We start from the raw sequence: 18001 nt of genomic DNA, 5'->3' as shown, positions 1-18001 counted from the left end.
ATTTTATTAAAACGTGGCTATTTGGACAGTGGAACTGGGCTTTTGTTGCTTATTTGATTCCACATTTTTTAAAAGACCACTGTTATTTCAATTTCTTTCCACCTTGGTGGAAGCTTTTTAGAGATTTTCAAGTTTAACAAATATTAGTGAATAAAGTATTTTAGAAGAGGTTAATATAAAATCTTATAACTTTAAGTAAAATCTATTTTAGGACATAGCTCAATCTATGATATTGCATTGTCTGAAGAACAAAGTCTAGATTCTTTTACAGGTTTACAAAGGAATAAATTCAATGTTTGTCATTTATCACCAAGCAATCTGGATTGGGTCCCAGTGGATATAAGACATTGCTTAAGTTGTTTCCATTTCAACTGGCTCTTAATAAACAATTCAGTTATCTTAAGTGATATTGGAAATTGTTAATGGCATAAAGAAGGTTGTCATTAAATATAAACCAATAGGCTGAATTCCTATTGAGGCTAGGCCCTAACATAGGATAAGAAGTAATAGGAAATGAATTCTGGGACAGAAAAAAGGTTAACAAAAGAAGATAGATCATGAGAAAACCGATTCTCTAGGGAGCATAGGCATTTACATTTTAAGGGAGGACGTTAATACCAATTATGTGTCAGACATAGGCACTGACAATGCAAGGATACGTAAAACATCCTCTCTGAATTCTCAAGTCTTATAATTTGAGTTTCTCAAATCACCCTGCTAGCATGATTATTAAAATGCAGATTTCTCAATGCAACCTATAGCTTAAAGTAAAATGTAGCTTATCTCTTTGATTTGGACTCTGACTATCAGTGCATTTTATAAACTTCCCAAGTGATTTCCTTGCATTCTGGTCTAGTTTGGTAAACTATATTATCTTGGATTTTTGTTTGCTAAGGGAAATACCACTGAATTCTAGCAGCTCACAAGTACTGAGATCCATCTTGTGTTTGCAGAGAGGCAGGAGTTAGGCTGGAGTAGGATCAAAGTTTTGAGTTTTGGGTACAGGCCAGTCAACATGAAAATAGCTAACAAAGGCATAAGAACACAAATTTAAAGTACCATAAATTTTAGATCAGCAAAAATTCTCTTCAGACAGAGAGAAATAGGAAATATATTTTCAAATGGATCCTGGGATTCTCCCTCTCTCCCCATTAAAGTCATTCAAGGAAATTATATGTTGGAGTTGTTTGTGTGAGTGGAGCAGTCTTGCAATATCTGGGTTGAATCAATTCATTTAACAAATTATGGTTGAGCATCTCTTATAGACTAGGCTCAGAAGACACAAATATGAATTAAGACTATAATCTTGCTCTCACAGAGCTCACAGTTTAGAGAAGAAGATGGATATGGATACAAATATATTGAAATAAATGCTGATAGAGCTATAGAAATCACTATTCATTTATTCAAGCAACAAATTCATGGGGTGACTACTGGACACCAGGCACTAGATATACCATGATGAACAAAAACGTGGTTCCTGCCCATATGGATCTTTCATTCTGGTAGAGAAGGTAGACAATAAGTACATAAACTAGTAACAAAATAGGTAATGACAAATTGCGAGAGTAAAGGAAGAAAACTGGGTGTATGGGATGGGGGTGGTTATGGAATTACTGGGGACAAAGGAACCATTTAAACATAATATTTAAAATTGAATTTCCAACTAGATTTCAAAAGAATTAGCTCCTAAGTCTGACAAGATATTTTCTGAGCTATTTGTGTGTCAGTAGGCTGTCAAATGATTGTAGAGGTGATATCAGCTCTCTTTTCCTGTTGTCGTATTTGTAAATCAGCTAACTCCTGAAGTAAACATCTGTGGCTGACAGTTCTGTGAGAGGAATGTTCTGACCATGTACTTTCATTTCATTCAGGTTAAGCTTACTTTTTTTTTAGACCAGCTGGGTATTATTGCTTATGTTTTTTTAAAGTCTTCATTTATACATACATAATCATTTATGTCCTCACAGCAATGGACTTGATATGTCTTCATGCCCAACACAACCTGGGCTTGAAGAGCAAGAAGATAAGTCAAATCTTAGTTAATTAGGGCTAGAAAAGCAATATAACAGAAACCTCAGCTCTAGATATGTGAATAGCTATTTCAATAAGAAAAAAACGGCACAGATGTAGAGAACAAACATGGATACCCAGGGGGAAAGCGGGGGTGGGATGAATTGGGAGATTGGGATTGACATAAATGCACTACTGATACTATGTGTAAAATAGATAACTAATGAGAACCTACTGTATAGCACAGGAACCTCTACTGAATGCTCTGTGATGACCTAAATGGGAAGGAAATCCAAAAAATAAGAGATATATGTATAGCTGATTCTCTTTGCTGTACAGTAGAAACTAACACAACATTGTAAAGCAACTATACTCCAATAAAAAATTTAAAAGAAGAAAAAACGGGCCCATGGAGAAATGTTTACCATGTTGATGCCCCCGCTTCCATGAAATCACTTTGAGAAGTACAACATTCTACAAAATAGAAAATACCTAGATGGCTTAAAGGGAAGTTGGTGTTTTGAGCCACTGACATTAGAATAACAGATAAAATGATCCCAGGACGTCTTCTTCAGATGCTCCCTCAAATGCAGCCCCTCCCCCAATTGCACATGCAACCTCTACATATATCTATATGATGAGTCTGTCATGTTCTACACTGTGTTATGATTTATTTGTCTATGTTATTCACAAGTACATAGCAATATGTGCCCTGTGTGAAGTATATGTTCAAAATACTTGTTGAATGAATAAATTAATTTTGAAATACTAAGAATCATTGAACATAGTTATAATTTTGTGCATATGGGAATATGCTTTTTCATATACAGACTCGTGATAAAATAGTTGAACATGCCCTTTGGTGGCAGGCAAGTCCAAGTTAAATCCTGTTTTGGGCGCTTATAAACTGTGCAACCTTGAGAAAGTTAATGGCTCTTTCAATAAGATTTCAATCAGGAGACAAGAAACCTACAGTAATTTCAACAGGGAAAGTTTAAAATAAGGAATCGTCAATTATAGCAGGAAATAGGAGCAAAATGGTGTTCAATATAAAGGGTTAAAGAAAACTCTAAGGAATACAGAAATAGCAGATATAGAGAGCAGCCACAACCTCTAGGGATAACACAGAGCACCCAAGAAAGAAACAAATATGGAAAGGGGCCTCTGCCCTAATAAAGCTGGGATCCAGACCTCAGGGCACTGCTGTGGCCCACTGGATGGCAGAGAAGTTCATCGAGGCTCTGCACTGGGAAACTGGGAAATCACCTTCTGGGTTGCTGAGGGAGGTACCATGGAGAGGTGCCATATGCTGCTGGCCACAGAGCATTACAGGAGCCTGCCAGGAGAGAGGATGCACAGAAACCAAGAACTGTTTCTCTTCCAGATCCCTCCAGGGTTCTCTACTGATGAAGCTTACCATCTTGCCAATTGGCAAGGGAGAAACGTTCCAGTATCACAAACAGAGCCACAGAGGGTAGATTTGGAACTTAGAGGAATAAAATGATAAGTGACACGTTGGTATATCAAGAACATTTAGATGAGTTATATCATGTCATTTATTTGTCACAATTCACTAAGGGGAGACATATTTTATTCTTATGTCATGGATGAAGTCATTTAAAAATATATTTCCTGTATTTGTTTTAAAAGATAAAGAACTATGAGATTAAATATTTTGCCCATTATTATAAGGAGTAAAACTTACAACCTGGTAATCGAAAGCATTGAATTTGGCACCAGACTGGTCCAATTTCTGACTGTTAGGCTTTGGGGAAAATATGTTGGGAAAAATATTTAACCTCTCTGTGTTTCTGTTTCTTCATTTAAAAAACAAACACAGAACTTACCTCATATATTTCTTATGAAGATTATATTGGATGATGTTTGCAATGTGTTTGGAATGTAGCTGGCACATACATAATGCTCATTTATAGACTACTGTTGTTATTATCATATATTATTGAGTTGCTTCTTCGATTAAAAAATCTTAAATATGTAGGATAAAGAATAAAAATCTATAAGCATCCCGGGAAGAAAATCCATCATATACAAAGCAACACTGTCAAGCTGCACTGAATTTTTCTCCAACCTGTGCAATGCTAGAAAACAGTAGAATGGCACGTGCAGGTCTTGGGGAGAGGTGATTATTAATAAATAATTCTCTAAGCAATCTAGTTGTTTCTAACATATATAGACAACAGAAAGCTAAGATATTAAAAAATTAGATTTAAAATATCTGGCTACAAAAGTTCTTCCACTTGTAAATGTATATTGTCCAATGGCAAATGACAGCACGTTTCTTATTTGAAAAAAAAATTTAATGGGGTTTATTGTTTTGTTCTTGTTGTAAATATAATATGGATTTCCCATTACAAGATAGAGAAAGTTTAAAGAAAATAAAAATTACTGATATTCCTACCAGCGAGAAACAGTATTTCCTCCTAGTTTTTTTCTCAATGGATTACATGTAAATAAGCATATATAAATATACATTTTTAGGAATTAGCATTCTACTAGCTGTGTAGTGGTATTCTATATTCTACAAGATGTGTGTTGGTATTTGATTGTGTTTTTATTAATTATAGTAATTTCTGAAGGTTTTTAAATATATAGTAATGCTATTTGAATAATGATAGTTGTACTTTTTCCTTTCTAATCATTTTGTTGCATATTTCTTTTTCTCGTCCTATTACACTGGCAAGACACTCCAGCATGATGCTAAGTGGAAGGGATGAGAGTAGACATTTCATCTAATTTTTAATAAATACAAAGCATTCACTTTTTATCATTAAGTGTGATGTTGGCTATAGAATTTTATGTACATGCTGTTTTTGAAGTTTAAAAGATTTCTTTTTATTCTTAATTTGTTGAAAGTTTTTAATCATGAAAGGATATTGAATGTTGTCAAGTATGGTTCTTCAGTTACTGGAATGATAAATTACTTAAAATTTTTTTTAATCTACAATTATGGTGAATGACTTTATCTGCTTTGGAGATGGAAATGGATTTGCATCATTGCTCACAAAAAAATAAAGCAGGGCCTTCCCTGGTGGCGCAGCGGTTGGGGGTCCGCCTGCCAGTGCGGGGGACGTGGGTTTGTGCCCCGGTCCGGGAGGATCCCACATGTCGCGGAGCGGCTGGGCCCGTAAGCCATGGCCGCTGAGCCTGCGCGTCCGGAGCCTGTGCTCCGCAGCGGGAGGGGCCGCAGCAGTGAGAGGCCCGCAAACCGCAAAATAAATAAATAAATAAATAAAAAATAAAGCAAATGCAGACCATTGGGTATATAATTCTCCTATTTATATAAAAAAGGAAAGTATGGAGATATATATATATATATATATATATATATATACACACACACATAGACATGTTTTATGCATATATTATCGCTCACATACGTGTCCTTTTATGTACAGAGAACATTTCAGGATAATGAAAAACTTAACAACAATCTGTTGCCCATATGCAAAAGGTCTGGGTGTCTAGGCTAGGAGAAAGGTTTTATTTTATGCCTACTCTCTTGTGCTGTGTGAAATGTTGACCATATATGACTTTGAAAAAAATACATGCCTCTATTTCTTATGGTTATTTATTGCATTTAGGCTTAAGTATTTTATTAGCTTAGAATATATTTTGAAGTAAAGTATAAGGTGAGACTTTAAAATATTTTTTTTCCAATTATTTAGTTGAGTTTATTCTGGAGAATTAATTCCATTTTGTTATGCTTGATTCAGAATAGTTATTTTTATTCCACTAAAAGGAATACTGATTTCAACATCAATTTCACTGTATTTGAATTAATGTAGCTTTGTAAATTGAAATTTGTTTTGGGGCTAGTGTGCCATATTGGTTTATCATTTTTTTACCTCACTCTTTTATTAAATTTTTGTATACATTTTTCTGATGAAATTTGAAATTTGGTCACCACCTTAAGGTGTGTACCTTGACCACTCAAATTAAAGTGTTTTCTTTTTCATACCACTGATTTCTTCTTTTTCATAAACTTATCCCCCTTTATGCAGTATATATATTTGTGTATTTACTAGGGCCCATGGATTTTTGTTCATCCTATAAACACTATATCTAGACAGCACTTGATACACACCTGCTCTATAAATATTTGATGACTGACCTACTCAATGAATGAATGCATGTGTGAGTGATTGAATAAATTCATCAAACTCCAAAAAAAACACACTCGATTTTATTTCCCCTGCTTTTCTCCACTCTTGACATTTAATGTTACATAATTTATTTTAATCTATGATTAGAGCCCTGAATTATTACATTATTAAGATAAGATGTCATGAATACTAAAAATATATTATTTTCCATATACATTTTTTCAAAGATTTGGGGGAGTTTACATTCAATTTTGTAACTGCATTTACAATATTTGTTTACTTTTAATTCAAATAACAAGTCTTTTATACAATAAATTTCTCATTCTTTTATTCTTGATGTTGAATCATCTTTTGTAGGCTTGCAGATATATTTTAGTTGCTTCCCTACTGAGGATATATTAACCATTTTCTTTGAGAAATTTTTTATATATTGAAAAATATATCTCTATGTGCCTCATACATGAATAACAGGCATTTGTCTATAATGAGAATTCTTCATTCAAATCTATGTCCATCATAAAAACAAACAAAAGCAAAACACCTCATATACAACATTCCGCTCTATCATAATACATAATGTCTCAGTGAAGAACTCTGACAACAGCTTGTCTTTTTCCTTATTCTTTTTTTTTTTTTTTTTTTCTTTTTTTTGCGGTACGCGGGCCTCTCACCGCTGTGGCCTCTCCCGTTGTGGAGCACAGGCTCCGGAAGCGCAGGCTCAGCGGCCATGGCTCACGGGCCCAGCCGCTCCGCGGCATGTGGGATCCTCCCGGACCAGGGCACGAACCCATGTCCCCTGCCTCAGCAGGCAGACTCTCAACCACTGTGCCACCAGGGAAGCCCCATTATTCATTATTTTTTATCTTTAAAATTCAAAAATTTATAAGGGCATATCCAGGTATCTTGATGAGCCTTTGTTTTTTTTCCTCTCAGATCTTCAGCTTGAAAACTTTTTCTTTTCTTTTAAATTTAATTATTTATGTCCTTGCTATTTTTCTCTTTCTTCCCCTGAAACAGTTGTTTCTTTGATCATATCTCTACCATTCGTATCCATGATTATCTAGGCCATCATTTTCATCTCTTTGATATTGCTCCTGCATTATAGAAAAATTTCTCAAATCTTTCCCCACTTCATTGATTGAATTAATTTTTTTCATATGTGCTCTTTACTATCTCAAATGCTACTTTAATTTTCTATTGAATTTTGCGTTTTCTTACAAACTGTTTTAGTCTTCACTTTTTCCATTCTTTCATTCCATCCTATTCTCTCCTTAATAACACCTATTATGGTTTTGTAGAGGCTTCTCCTCCTGAATCTTTTTGAGAACATCAAGAATATAAGTGTAAATTTTTCAGCTATTTAAAAAATAAACTAATTTTAAAAAACTATGTTATCAATTGGCCTCATCAAGTCAGTGCCCTTTGCCTTCTTCCAGCAGTGCCTTCTTATGACATCTTGACTTATTTACTTTACTTTCACTGTGTTGAGATTGATTCAGGCTTGCCATTTCCTTCAGATAGGGTAGGTGAATTTTTTCCTTTTCTGCCATCACAGAACGCTTGGCTCTTATAATTTCTCCCATAATTTTTCCTTTTTGTCTCTGAACTACATCTAAAATATTTAATTTTTGGTCCTATCCAAATTTGCTGAATAGAGGTTGAAACTTTTACCCCATACCTTACAAAATTAACTTAGGTTATCAGATAACAGTGTGTAAATTTGCTTTTGCATGGTGCAAAGCATGAAAAATTGTACAAAGTTCCATCATCTACTCTCTAAAGTGCTTCTTTAGGAGCCTAAAATCCACCCCATTTCTCCCTTCTGAGAGATGTAGTGCATGTACTGATATATACAGAGAGGGGTAGGGGTGGAGATGAGTCAGGGCTATAGCTCAGGTTGGCCCAGAAGTATTTCACATGGCACTGAGGGAAGATCTCCTAGTTTTGGTCAGAACAACATGAGGCTGTGGACTGAGTCAATCTTTCCCTCTTACTTGAGAAAATTGTGTCCACTTCTGATTCAGAGAGTTCACTATGCAATGTGTCATCCAAAACTGTGATTCATGTTTGTCGCTCTCAATCATAACCATTATTGGAAATTCTGTACAAATGTCAGAGTATTTTCTCCTCTTCTTCTTCCTCCTCCTTTTCTCTTATTTTTTTAATCTCCTTCATCCTCTCTCTTACACAAACATAAAATCACATTAATACTCTCTCTTTCATTACTGTATTAGCAATTCATGCTATTTTGTGCTACTTTTTCTTTGTTCTTTTTTACTATTTTACTTGACAGTTAATAAAAATCCTATTAGGAATGTCTAGTCTTCTGTCATTTTTTAACCAGGTAGCTCCCTAATTTTAACTTACCCTTTTCTGGATCAAATCTCATAGATTCCCTAGAGTTCTTTAATTCATCCCTGTCTTTGTTATAAGGAACATGTTTTATACAAATTATATTTAAAGAGTAGGAATGATTCACATACTGAAGTACCTAGTAATGAACGTTTTTCTTTTTCTTTTTTATATTGGGAGCCAGGTCACTAGACATCCCCCTGTATGCAGACCCTGATGGTGAGTCAAGAAGGTCCACATTTGGCCTATTAGTCAGGTGATTCCACATCCCTGTTTGCCCTGGACTGTTTCAGATTGTGCTGTTGTGTTAGCATAATTATTTATAGTGTTCCTTTCACTCTCTAAAGCATCCTGGTTTGCATCATCCTACATAAGACTATGAGATACAATTAAAATGTGAGTCATATTATGCCTGAAATGCTTCCTTAATATTGTGATGTAATTTTTTAAACTTTATTTATTATATTTATTTATTATTTTTGGCTGTGTTGGGTCTTTGTTGCTGCATGTGGGCTTTCTCTAGTTGCGCAAGTGGGGGCTACTCTTTGTTGTGGTGCACGGGCTTCTCATTGTGGTGGCTTCTCTTGTTGCGGAGCACTGGCTCTAGGCGCGCAGGCTTAATAGTTGTGGCACACAGGCTCAGTGATTGTGGCTCGTGGGCTCTATAGCGCAGGCTCAGTAGTTGTGGCACATGGGCTTAGTTGCTCTGCGACATGTGGGATCTTCCCAGACCAGGGCTCGAACCCACGTCCCCCTGCATTGGCAGGCGGACTCCTAACCACTGTGCCACCAGGGAAGCCCCTTGTGATGTTTTTGTTTTTTTTTCCGGTATGTGGGCCTCTCACTGTTGTGGACTCTCCCGTTGCGGGGCACAGGCTCCGAACGCGCAGGCTCAGCGGCCATGGCTCACGGGCCCAGCCACTCCCTGGCATGTGGGATCTTCCCGGACTGGGGCACGAAACCGTGTCCCCTGCGTCGGCAGGCGGACTCTCAACCACTGTGCCACCAGGGAAGCCCCCTTGTGATGTAATTTTAATGGAATTGAGCAAGTGAAAATTACAGTTAATTAAATTCAGCCATAATTTAGTTACTAATACCCTAATCCTGCTTGCATGACAACTGAATGGGTCATGCCATCAACAATGTTCAAAGCAGATTGTTAAACTCTAATTGGTGGATTAGTACTTCATGTATGCTAGATAATAATGTAGAATTTGAGACTATATATATTCAAGTTCTTTAATTCTAAAAATTTTAGACTTTTTGTTCTTTAATTCTAGAAATCTTAGATTGGCCCCATTGGTCCAGGGACTATATAGCAGGTAACTGAAGTACAATTGTCCCAGCTTTAAAGTTCTCACTCATCCACTCTTTTTGTCTTTGGAGTGTCCACTGATTGATAGTTCACTTTGCTTGCTGCCATGTACAAAAGGCCTTGCCAGAGCCTACCTAATTTGCAGGCCTACACTGTGCCTTAGCCACAGTATTTATCAATATGTGAAAGAGGTGACCCCTCTCAAAGCATATCATTCAGGATATGTAATAGTGATTGGATAGAATTTTTAGATTAAGGTCAGCATAAATAATATATCCCAAATAATCCAAACATATGAAATCAACAGAATTGAGTCTAATTCCCAATAATGCTGATTAACTTTTGTCTTTGAAGAAGTTACTTAACTTCACTCACCCTCAGTTTCCTTCTATGAGATGGTGATAATACCAAAATCTTGGGGTTGTTGTAAGAATAAAAGAAAATAAATGTAAATCACCCTGGCACAATTCTCTTATAAAGTATAGATTTATTATTAAGGGAAAATTAAAGGAAGAAAAGAGATTCACTGCTTTTCTTGGAAATTTTTAATATTAATGAACAAGAAAAGAAAGTGAACCAAATGAATTCCTAGATGGTGTCTCTTTTGTTAAAGAGAATAGGCTTCAACCTACAAATGGTACCAGCAAAAGTAGAAAAGGGAATAAATTCAAGATTACTGATGACCTAGTAAAGAAGCACAGAGAATTTTGAAATCCCCTAATCAGATACATTTTATTTCAAGTCATCAAGAATATCTACAAATGTGGGGCTTCCCTGGTGGCACAGTGGTTGAGAGTCCGCCTGCCGATGCAGGGGACACGGATTCGTGCCCCGGTCCGGGAAGATCCCACATGCGGCGGAGCAGCTGGGCCCGTGAGCCATGGCCGCTGAGCCTGCGCGTCTGGAGTCTGTGCTCCGCAACGGGAGAGGCCACAGCAGTGAGAGGCCCGCATACCGGAAAAAAAAAAGAATATCTACAAATGTAGATACGTAAATGGATCTAAACTCATATATCAGTTTCCCTTCAGAGGGAGATCTTTAGCAGGAGTGTGACTTTATATATGTTAGTGGCTCCATTCTGTTAAATATCCTTTATCATTGACTTAGATAACACATATATTGCCTTGTGAAGAGAACAACTATGCTTGATGGCAGAAGCGAGCTGGAATAATGGGATGGAATCATTGCCATTCGCTTAGGCATAAACTAAACAATTATAGGAGAATGTGATGTGGCTTGTCAGTAATATATGCAAAAAAGACAGATTTTAATGGACGATAGTTATATGATTCAACAATGTCATATTGCTGCAGAAAACCCTGTGAGCACTTTTTGATATTCAATATAAAATATCCAAACCAAAGCTTTCTATTTTTTATTCACCCGTCTTCCAGATTACTAATCTTGTCTTTTGGTGTCTCCCATTTGCTATTAAACTATCCCTTGAGTTCTTAATGTCTGATATTGTATTTTTCAATACTGGAATGTCCATTTCATTATTATTTTGTAAGTTTAATTTTATTGTGAAATTCTCCATCTTTTATATACTTTCTATGTTATTTCTTGTATTTTCTTAAATATATAAATCATGATTATTTTAAAGTCCTTATCTGCTAATTCAAACATCTATACCATCTGCTTTTTCTCCCTTTTTTTTTTTACTTGTAACTAGCGACACTGTTGTGTCTCTTTGCGTGCCAGGTATTTTTTTTTAATTGAAAGTCAAGCATTGTGTTTTCAAAAAGCAAAGGTGGAAAAGCTCCAGATGATATACTTTCATCAGAGAGGTTCAGCCTGTCCTCTGCTAGGCAGATAGAGTAGAGGGGGTAGTGGGGCTGACCACTTTAAGTTTTCTTTGAGAATCTGTCAGATTCTATCTCTGCTCTACTTTTCAGAGGTCTTCAGCTTGGATACGTAGCCTCACACCCCATGAAGCTTCCGAATTTGGCAAATGTCTTGCGGGGGAGACTGGCTATGGCTGAGTCTACTCAAGTCACCACTTTTATCACTCCAAGCCTGATCAGGTCCCCAACTTTGCTGTTTCACCTCTCTCCCACCTTCTAGGGGCTGAAACAGGATCCTCACTCAGCCTCCAGCTCAGCCCACACTATCAAGCACCACTAGGAACAAAGTTATCTCAGATTATTTTAGAGTCAATTTTCCTTTCCTTTGAGGACTTTCACCTGTCACCTGTCCTCCCAGTAGACCTTTGTCTCCTAAGTATCATGAAAATGCAGGCTATTCCACTTTAATTCTCTGTGTTTGGGCTTATGACTGTAGCCTGCTTTGCTGTGAAATTTTGAAACTTAGCAAATATCTTGGGGAGAAAAACGAATTTGAGGTCCTGCTACTCTCCAATTTTGTTATTCCAGTCCCATGTAACTGCCAAAAGTTTTGCTGTTCTTTTGTCCCCCAGCAGCAGTTCTCTTCCTGAGTTGAGCCTGGATTCTCAGCCTCTATCTGCATCCGGAAATGAAAAATAACCTCCAGGGACAACTTCAGATTCTTAGCTCTTAGTCTTGCATTTCCTGAATTGTGCTCCCTCTGGTGCTTATTGTTTGGCTGATCCTTGATACCTTACATATATTACTTTTGTAACTGATTCAGCTTCTCTGATTTTTCTCAGTGGGAGCATTGGCCTGATGCTAATGACTCCATCTCACTAAAAGCAACAGTCTTATGTAGGTTCCAATTGAGCACAATACAGGCTTTAATAGGTAGAAGCATCTAGGCTCTGTGAAGATAAAGTATGTTTATGGATTGGATAGGGAACAAAATTTTCCACTTAAACTTTCTAAGATTTTTGATACAAGGAATAACCTTCTGGATCTTTCTACCTATTTAGCTAGCTGTCATCCATCTACCCATTCATCCATCCATCTATCCACTCCTCCATCCATCTTTCTTTCAGAGTAATTTCATAGCAATTAGTTAGATTGTTACAAAATGAAGAATGAAAATCAGTGTCTGAAACAACTGAAATAACAAATGGTAAGAATCTAGGTGCTGACATTTTCATTGTCTTCATGACTAAAATGAATAAACCAAATTGTATGATAGCTAGCTAATTCTATAACTGAAAAACTTTGCTTGATCTTACGTTAGTTAATTTATGCATACTACCTTAGATCTAACATTTATTGCTCTTAATCCATTACCACCTATTTTATAATGTTTCAACAAGGATTCTTTTCCTATCCATTTTTTTTTTCTTTTAACAATGCATAGGGCTTCCCTGGTGGTGCAGTGGTTGAGGGTCCGCCTGCCGATGCAGGGGACACGGGTTCGTGCCCCGGTCCGGGAAGATCCCACATGCCACGGAGCGGCTGGGCCCGTGAGCCATGGCCGCTGAGCCTGTGCGTCCAGAGCCTGTGCTCTGCAATGGGAGAGGCCACAACAGTGAGAGGTTATCTTGAATGAAACTTAGAGAAACAAGTGAAGAAACCTATCACTACAATGGAAGGAGAAGGCAGGCAGTTTTAAGTAAGAAGAGAAAATAAGAAAGCTACAAGTCATATTCTTGAGTAATTATCAATATTTTGAAAGACTAAAACCATGATAAGCATCATTAGCCCTATATGCAAATACCAGATTAAATTTAACTATATTTACATTGTGGGTTGATCTCCTCATGAATTAAATCGAACTATTGTGATCTTAGATCAGTCTAATGTCATTTTCTTATCCATATAGCAGGATAAAGTCATAATAATAATAATTATTATTTTAAAATAAATATTTTGTCCTAGATTTAGACTTTCATGAGTATTACCTATATATTATGACATTTAATCCTCATAACCCCCATTTAAAGTAGGTAAACTTAGTCCTGTTTAGTTATAGAGAAGTACAATGAAGCATAGACAACATATGAAATTTGCCAGGTCTTAGAGTTTAGTTAGTGTCAAAGCTGTGTTAAAATCCTGTGATCTAAAACAACACTGTCCTATAGAATTTTCTGCAGTAATGGAAATGTTCTATCACTGCACTGTCTAATACATAGCCACCAGGCACATGTAGAAATTGAGTACTTGAAATGTGCCTTGTACAATTGAGGAAATGAACTCTTAATTTTATTTAATTTAATCAAGTAAAATTTAAATGGTCACATGTGTCTAGTAGCTACCACACTGGACAGCACAACTCTAAACTAATTAGATTATATTGGCTGCTGGCCCTGAAAAATCTTGTGAAGTGTACAAGAACACCATTTTAGAAGCTTTTTCTTAATCAGCTGGAACATCACTCCTTGACCTACTTTTAATAGAAATCAATATTGTATATGGAAAAAAATGTAATGTATATACTGGTCTTTATTAGTAAATAATATGGTAAATAGCTTACTTGTAAGCATTTGTATGAAATAAACAGTATGTAAGTCAGGTGCTCTCTTTAAGTCAAAGGGCAATTTTCTCTTTCTTTATTTGGGCTTGCTGTGAGGGCATTAGCATACATACTTAAGCCCACATGAGGAAAATAATAGAAGAGAGGAAAGATAGGGGAAGCTGGTTGTTTTATATTTACTTAGAATGTATTAGATGTTGGCATTATGGAGCTAAATGGCGAGCTCTCCTACTTCCTTCCGGGTCAGGTCTGCAGGGTGTGCTGAATAAGCAGGGTGGCAGCAAAGGACACTTAATATGATTCTTTCAGGAGCATGTGAGGTGACTCCTGTCCCTTGCCCGCTGTTCCTCCTGCCAAGTGATTTTAAGCTAATATTAATGGGCAGGAATCACACAGTAGGTATGCCCTTTATTCTCTCTAGAATGCCTTATCACTCCTTCGTCCTTCACTTTTTGTCCAAAAGAGCACTTTCTTTACTTATATAAACATCACAATAGTGTTTTGCTTTATATGTGAAGTCTCAAAAAGCAAACTAATATTTTCCATGCCTAAGAACATTCTGTAAATAAAAACAGCGTTTCCACTTCCTGAGAACCCAAATTCCACCAGAATAAATTGGAACATTCTCTCTGTGCTTTATTTTCAGATTCTTGACTCTTAAAGATTGAAATTATTGAAACAAATGCAAGTAATTCAAGAGCTTTCATTCCTCTTTTTCCTCATCAGTGCTGGTTATATTTTAGGCTTTGTTCAGAAGGTCAGAGTTGGCTCGATGGTCATAGCTGTGGAAGGGAGTTTGATTGACTGCACATGTGCTAATACTATGCATACATTATTGAGGGCACTAAGAGGCAGAGTGCCCTAGAGAACACTTCTGAAAAGAGTAGTTGACTCAGGCCCCACCTATACAGAGCTCAGTTCCTAAAAATAGGTGCTAAGTTGCATCCTTTAGATGCAGGGCTGAAATAAATTCAGCCGTCCCATCTACTCTCTTGATAGACCCTTCAGTGGAGCTGGCCTCCACTCCACCGATTGCTTTCAGGGGACTGGGAAATTTGCTGTACCAAGGAGGAAACTAGTCTCTGAAGAACTGTAAAGATATATGACATTTCCACGAACTTGGGGTTAAGTCTAAATATTACAAAAGGTATGTGTTATATAGTCATTGATACTCTACTTCCAGAGTTGTGATATGTTCTTGCTGATTGCTTAAGATCAATGAAGACCACAGGTCAAATTGTAATTGTCATCACAGCAAATATTCAATTGGATTTTGTAGAATTGTTAGCATTTTTTATTTTTAGTATTGAAGAAATATGAACCAAACTTGATAAACAGACATCAATGAAAATTATACTTCAATTTATAGCTAAAAGGGAAAACTGACAAAATTAGTTTATCTTTTATGAGCATAAATTGATAATGTACACAATGAATATGTTTGAAACTCTAAACTATATTTCCTTTTTTCTTTTTAACTATACTTCTTAAAATTTGCTGAGGGAAAGAAAAAGTTGAAAATATGCTCAACTGTTGCAGCTTGCTCAGAGAAATGTATAAAATGTATTCTTTCTCCAGCCTTAGTTTGATTTTGTGCTCCTTGCCCCAGCCAGTCTCATCTCCTCTGGGAGTATTACTGGAATAAGGATTAAAGAATCAGGTTCTTACATGTTTTGCAGAATTAAGAAAAGCACTGCCAGTTGGATCTGCCGGGCCTAATTATAGTAACTACAAACTTAAAGAGAGAAGACTGAGATTTTACTTTTAAAATAACATGGCCTATATACTGTTTCAAATGAATTTATTCTATCTTCAGTTGCCTATGAACACCTTAATTTGGTCCTGTTGTGCCTTAAATGTTTAGATGTTAGAGACTGAAGTGATTTGGAAGAGGCATTATAACAGAATCTCTTACGACACCAACTAAAAGCAAGGACACTTTAAGATTACATAATACAGGGTTTAAATTTAGCCAGCTGGTGCTGAACTGAAAGATGTTTTATTTTTACCAGAACTCTATTTGGTCACTGAGGAGCTGGAGTTTATTTGAATTATTTAAAACTTTTATGTGCAGGGTGCCAAAGGACGAGTAAAATATTTACCTCAGCTACATTCAGAGCCCTGAATTTTAATATGAGCACCAGTTTTGAGTTTTAGAAGCTATTACCATTGAGTGGCAAAAATATTGGATAAAAAAATAGGAAAGTGTTGAATTCTGTGCTTAAATATTTCTCTACCTCTCTACCTAATCTTTGAATCTTTTACCTTTTTTACTGTTAACATGTAAATGAACAACTAGATCCATTTTTTAAAGTCATTCAGCATTTCAGATGTCTACAATGTGGCAAAGTGCCAGATGTTTGGGGAAAATGTAGTCTGGAGTTTGGAGTAAATATTTCTGCATGCAGTGTTGTGCATCTTTTAGATACAACTTCCCTCAACCACCTGAAAAATAAAAGTAGATATTCTAATGATCACAGAGAGCTTTACTTCAGAAAATGTCAGGCGGGCCTCAAGTCTTCAGTGATTACAAAGGAAGAGAGGGTTGGTTGTCTTTCCTCAAGTTTACTTTCGGGTAAAATCTCCACAAAGTTCATAGATAATTTACTATTGTTTACCATTGGTAGCTGTCTACTATTCAGTCATTTCCAGTATTTTGCCTCTCACTTACATTTACCACAACTGAAAAACTTCTGCATATCAGTATTCGTTTTATTCGTTTGGTAAAATATTCCTTATGATGAGACAATTTGGGGTTGGGCCCCCATGGTAACCTTGGAACTGGAAACTGATACTTCCTCTCTTCTCTCTCTCTCATGCATACACATAAGTCTGGGCAGTAAGAGACCATTTTGTAACGCTTGTTTGTTAGCTTGGAGTCACCTCTAGATTCAGTAATTTACAGACCAGGCCAGAAACTTAATCAGTACTTGGCAGTGTAATTCCCAGATTTCTGATTGAACAATCTGTGAAGGATAGAACTTAAATGACATTATGTTGTCCTTTTTATTTGCTTCCCACCCCCTCTTTTAAAAGCATTCAAGTTACACTTTGAAATTTAATTAAATTGTAATTTTTTTTTCCCTGCTACTGAGACAAACACTTGCTCATTCAAATTATAGGTTCATCCTTTGCAGAATGTGGGTAACATCAGACTTTTCTGATTCAGGAATAACTTTTTTTAGAACACTGATTTATTCAATATAAGTACATGGTTTTTATGTGACTGCATGATATGTTGTATTGTTGTTGTTTTTTCCCTGACACCAAATGCATGGTATTTTCTGACACCAACCAATTCTCCAATTCTCTGACACCAGCGGGGTATACAACAATTCAGTTCAATTCTCACATTAACCTCCAGAGTTAGGGCAGAACCCACCGATTGCCCGCACTTTAGACACTAACTCAGGAACAGCCAAATGGAAGAGATTCATAGAGTAATGGGCAGGGGGGGCACAGAGCTTCCATGCACTCTCTGGGCTCACCACCCATCAACATGTTCACCAACTGGAAGCTCACTAAATCCTGTTGTTTAGAATTTTTATTGAGATTTCATGATGTGGGATGATTGGCTGAATCATTGGCCATCATTAAGTAGGTTCAATCTCTAACCCCTCTCCCCATTTCCAAGGTGGGAAGTGGGGCTGAATATTCAGACTCTAATCGCTTGGGTGTTTTTTCTGGCAACCAGCCTCCATCCTGAAGCTATCTCTATTTCTCCTACCCCTGCGTAAGGCCAGGAATTAGCTCATTTGCTAGCATACCAAAGACAACATCACTCAGGAGTTTTGAAGGGTTTTAGGAGCTCTGTGCCAGGAACCAGGGACAAATCCCAGATACTTATTGCATT

At 36.7% G+C, this 18001-nt stretch overlaps 1 protein-coding gene across 3 annotated transcripts in view; it reads left to right on the top strand.

Annotated features, from left to right (window-relative positions):
• XIRP2 (xin actin binding repeat containing 2) overlaps positions 1–18001 on the top strand; it is a 289739-nt gene that overhangs the window by 206410 nt on the left and 65328 nt on the right. The window contains exon 1 of one of the 3 annotated variants that reach the window (XM_029225393.1): positions 15054–15295. The exons of the other annotated variants lie outside the window; for them this stretch is intronic. The gene's annotated coding sequence lies outside the window, so the exon portion shown is untranslated. Of the gene's footprint in view, positions 1–15053; positions 15296–18001 lie in introns of those variants that run through there. 3 annotated transcript variants of the gene reach the window in all.

The sequence above is a fragment of the Monodon monoceros genome, unplaced genomic scaffold (genome assembly GCF_005190385.1).
Source record: "Monodon monoceros isolate NGI ecotype Baffin Bay Population unplaced genomic scaffold, NGI_Narwhal_1 Super_Scaffold_16, whole genome shotgun sequence".
Classification (NCBI taxonomy): Eukaryota; Metazoa; Chordata; class Mammalia; order Artiodactyla; family Monodontidae; genus Monodon; species Monodon monoceros.
Note: the sequence above shows the minus strand (reverse complement) of the source record. Positions and strands in the feature narration are given on the sequence as shown.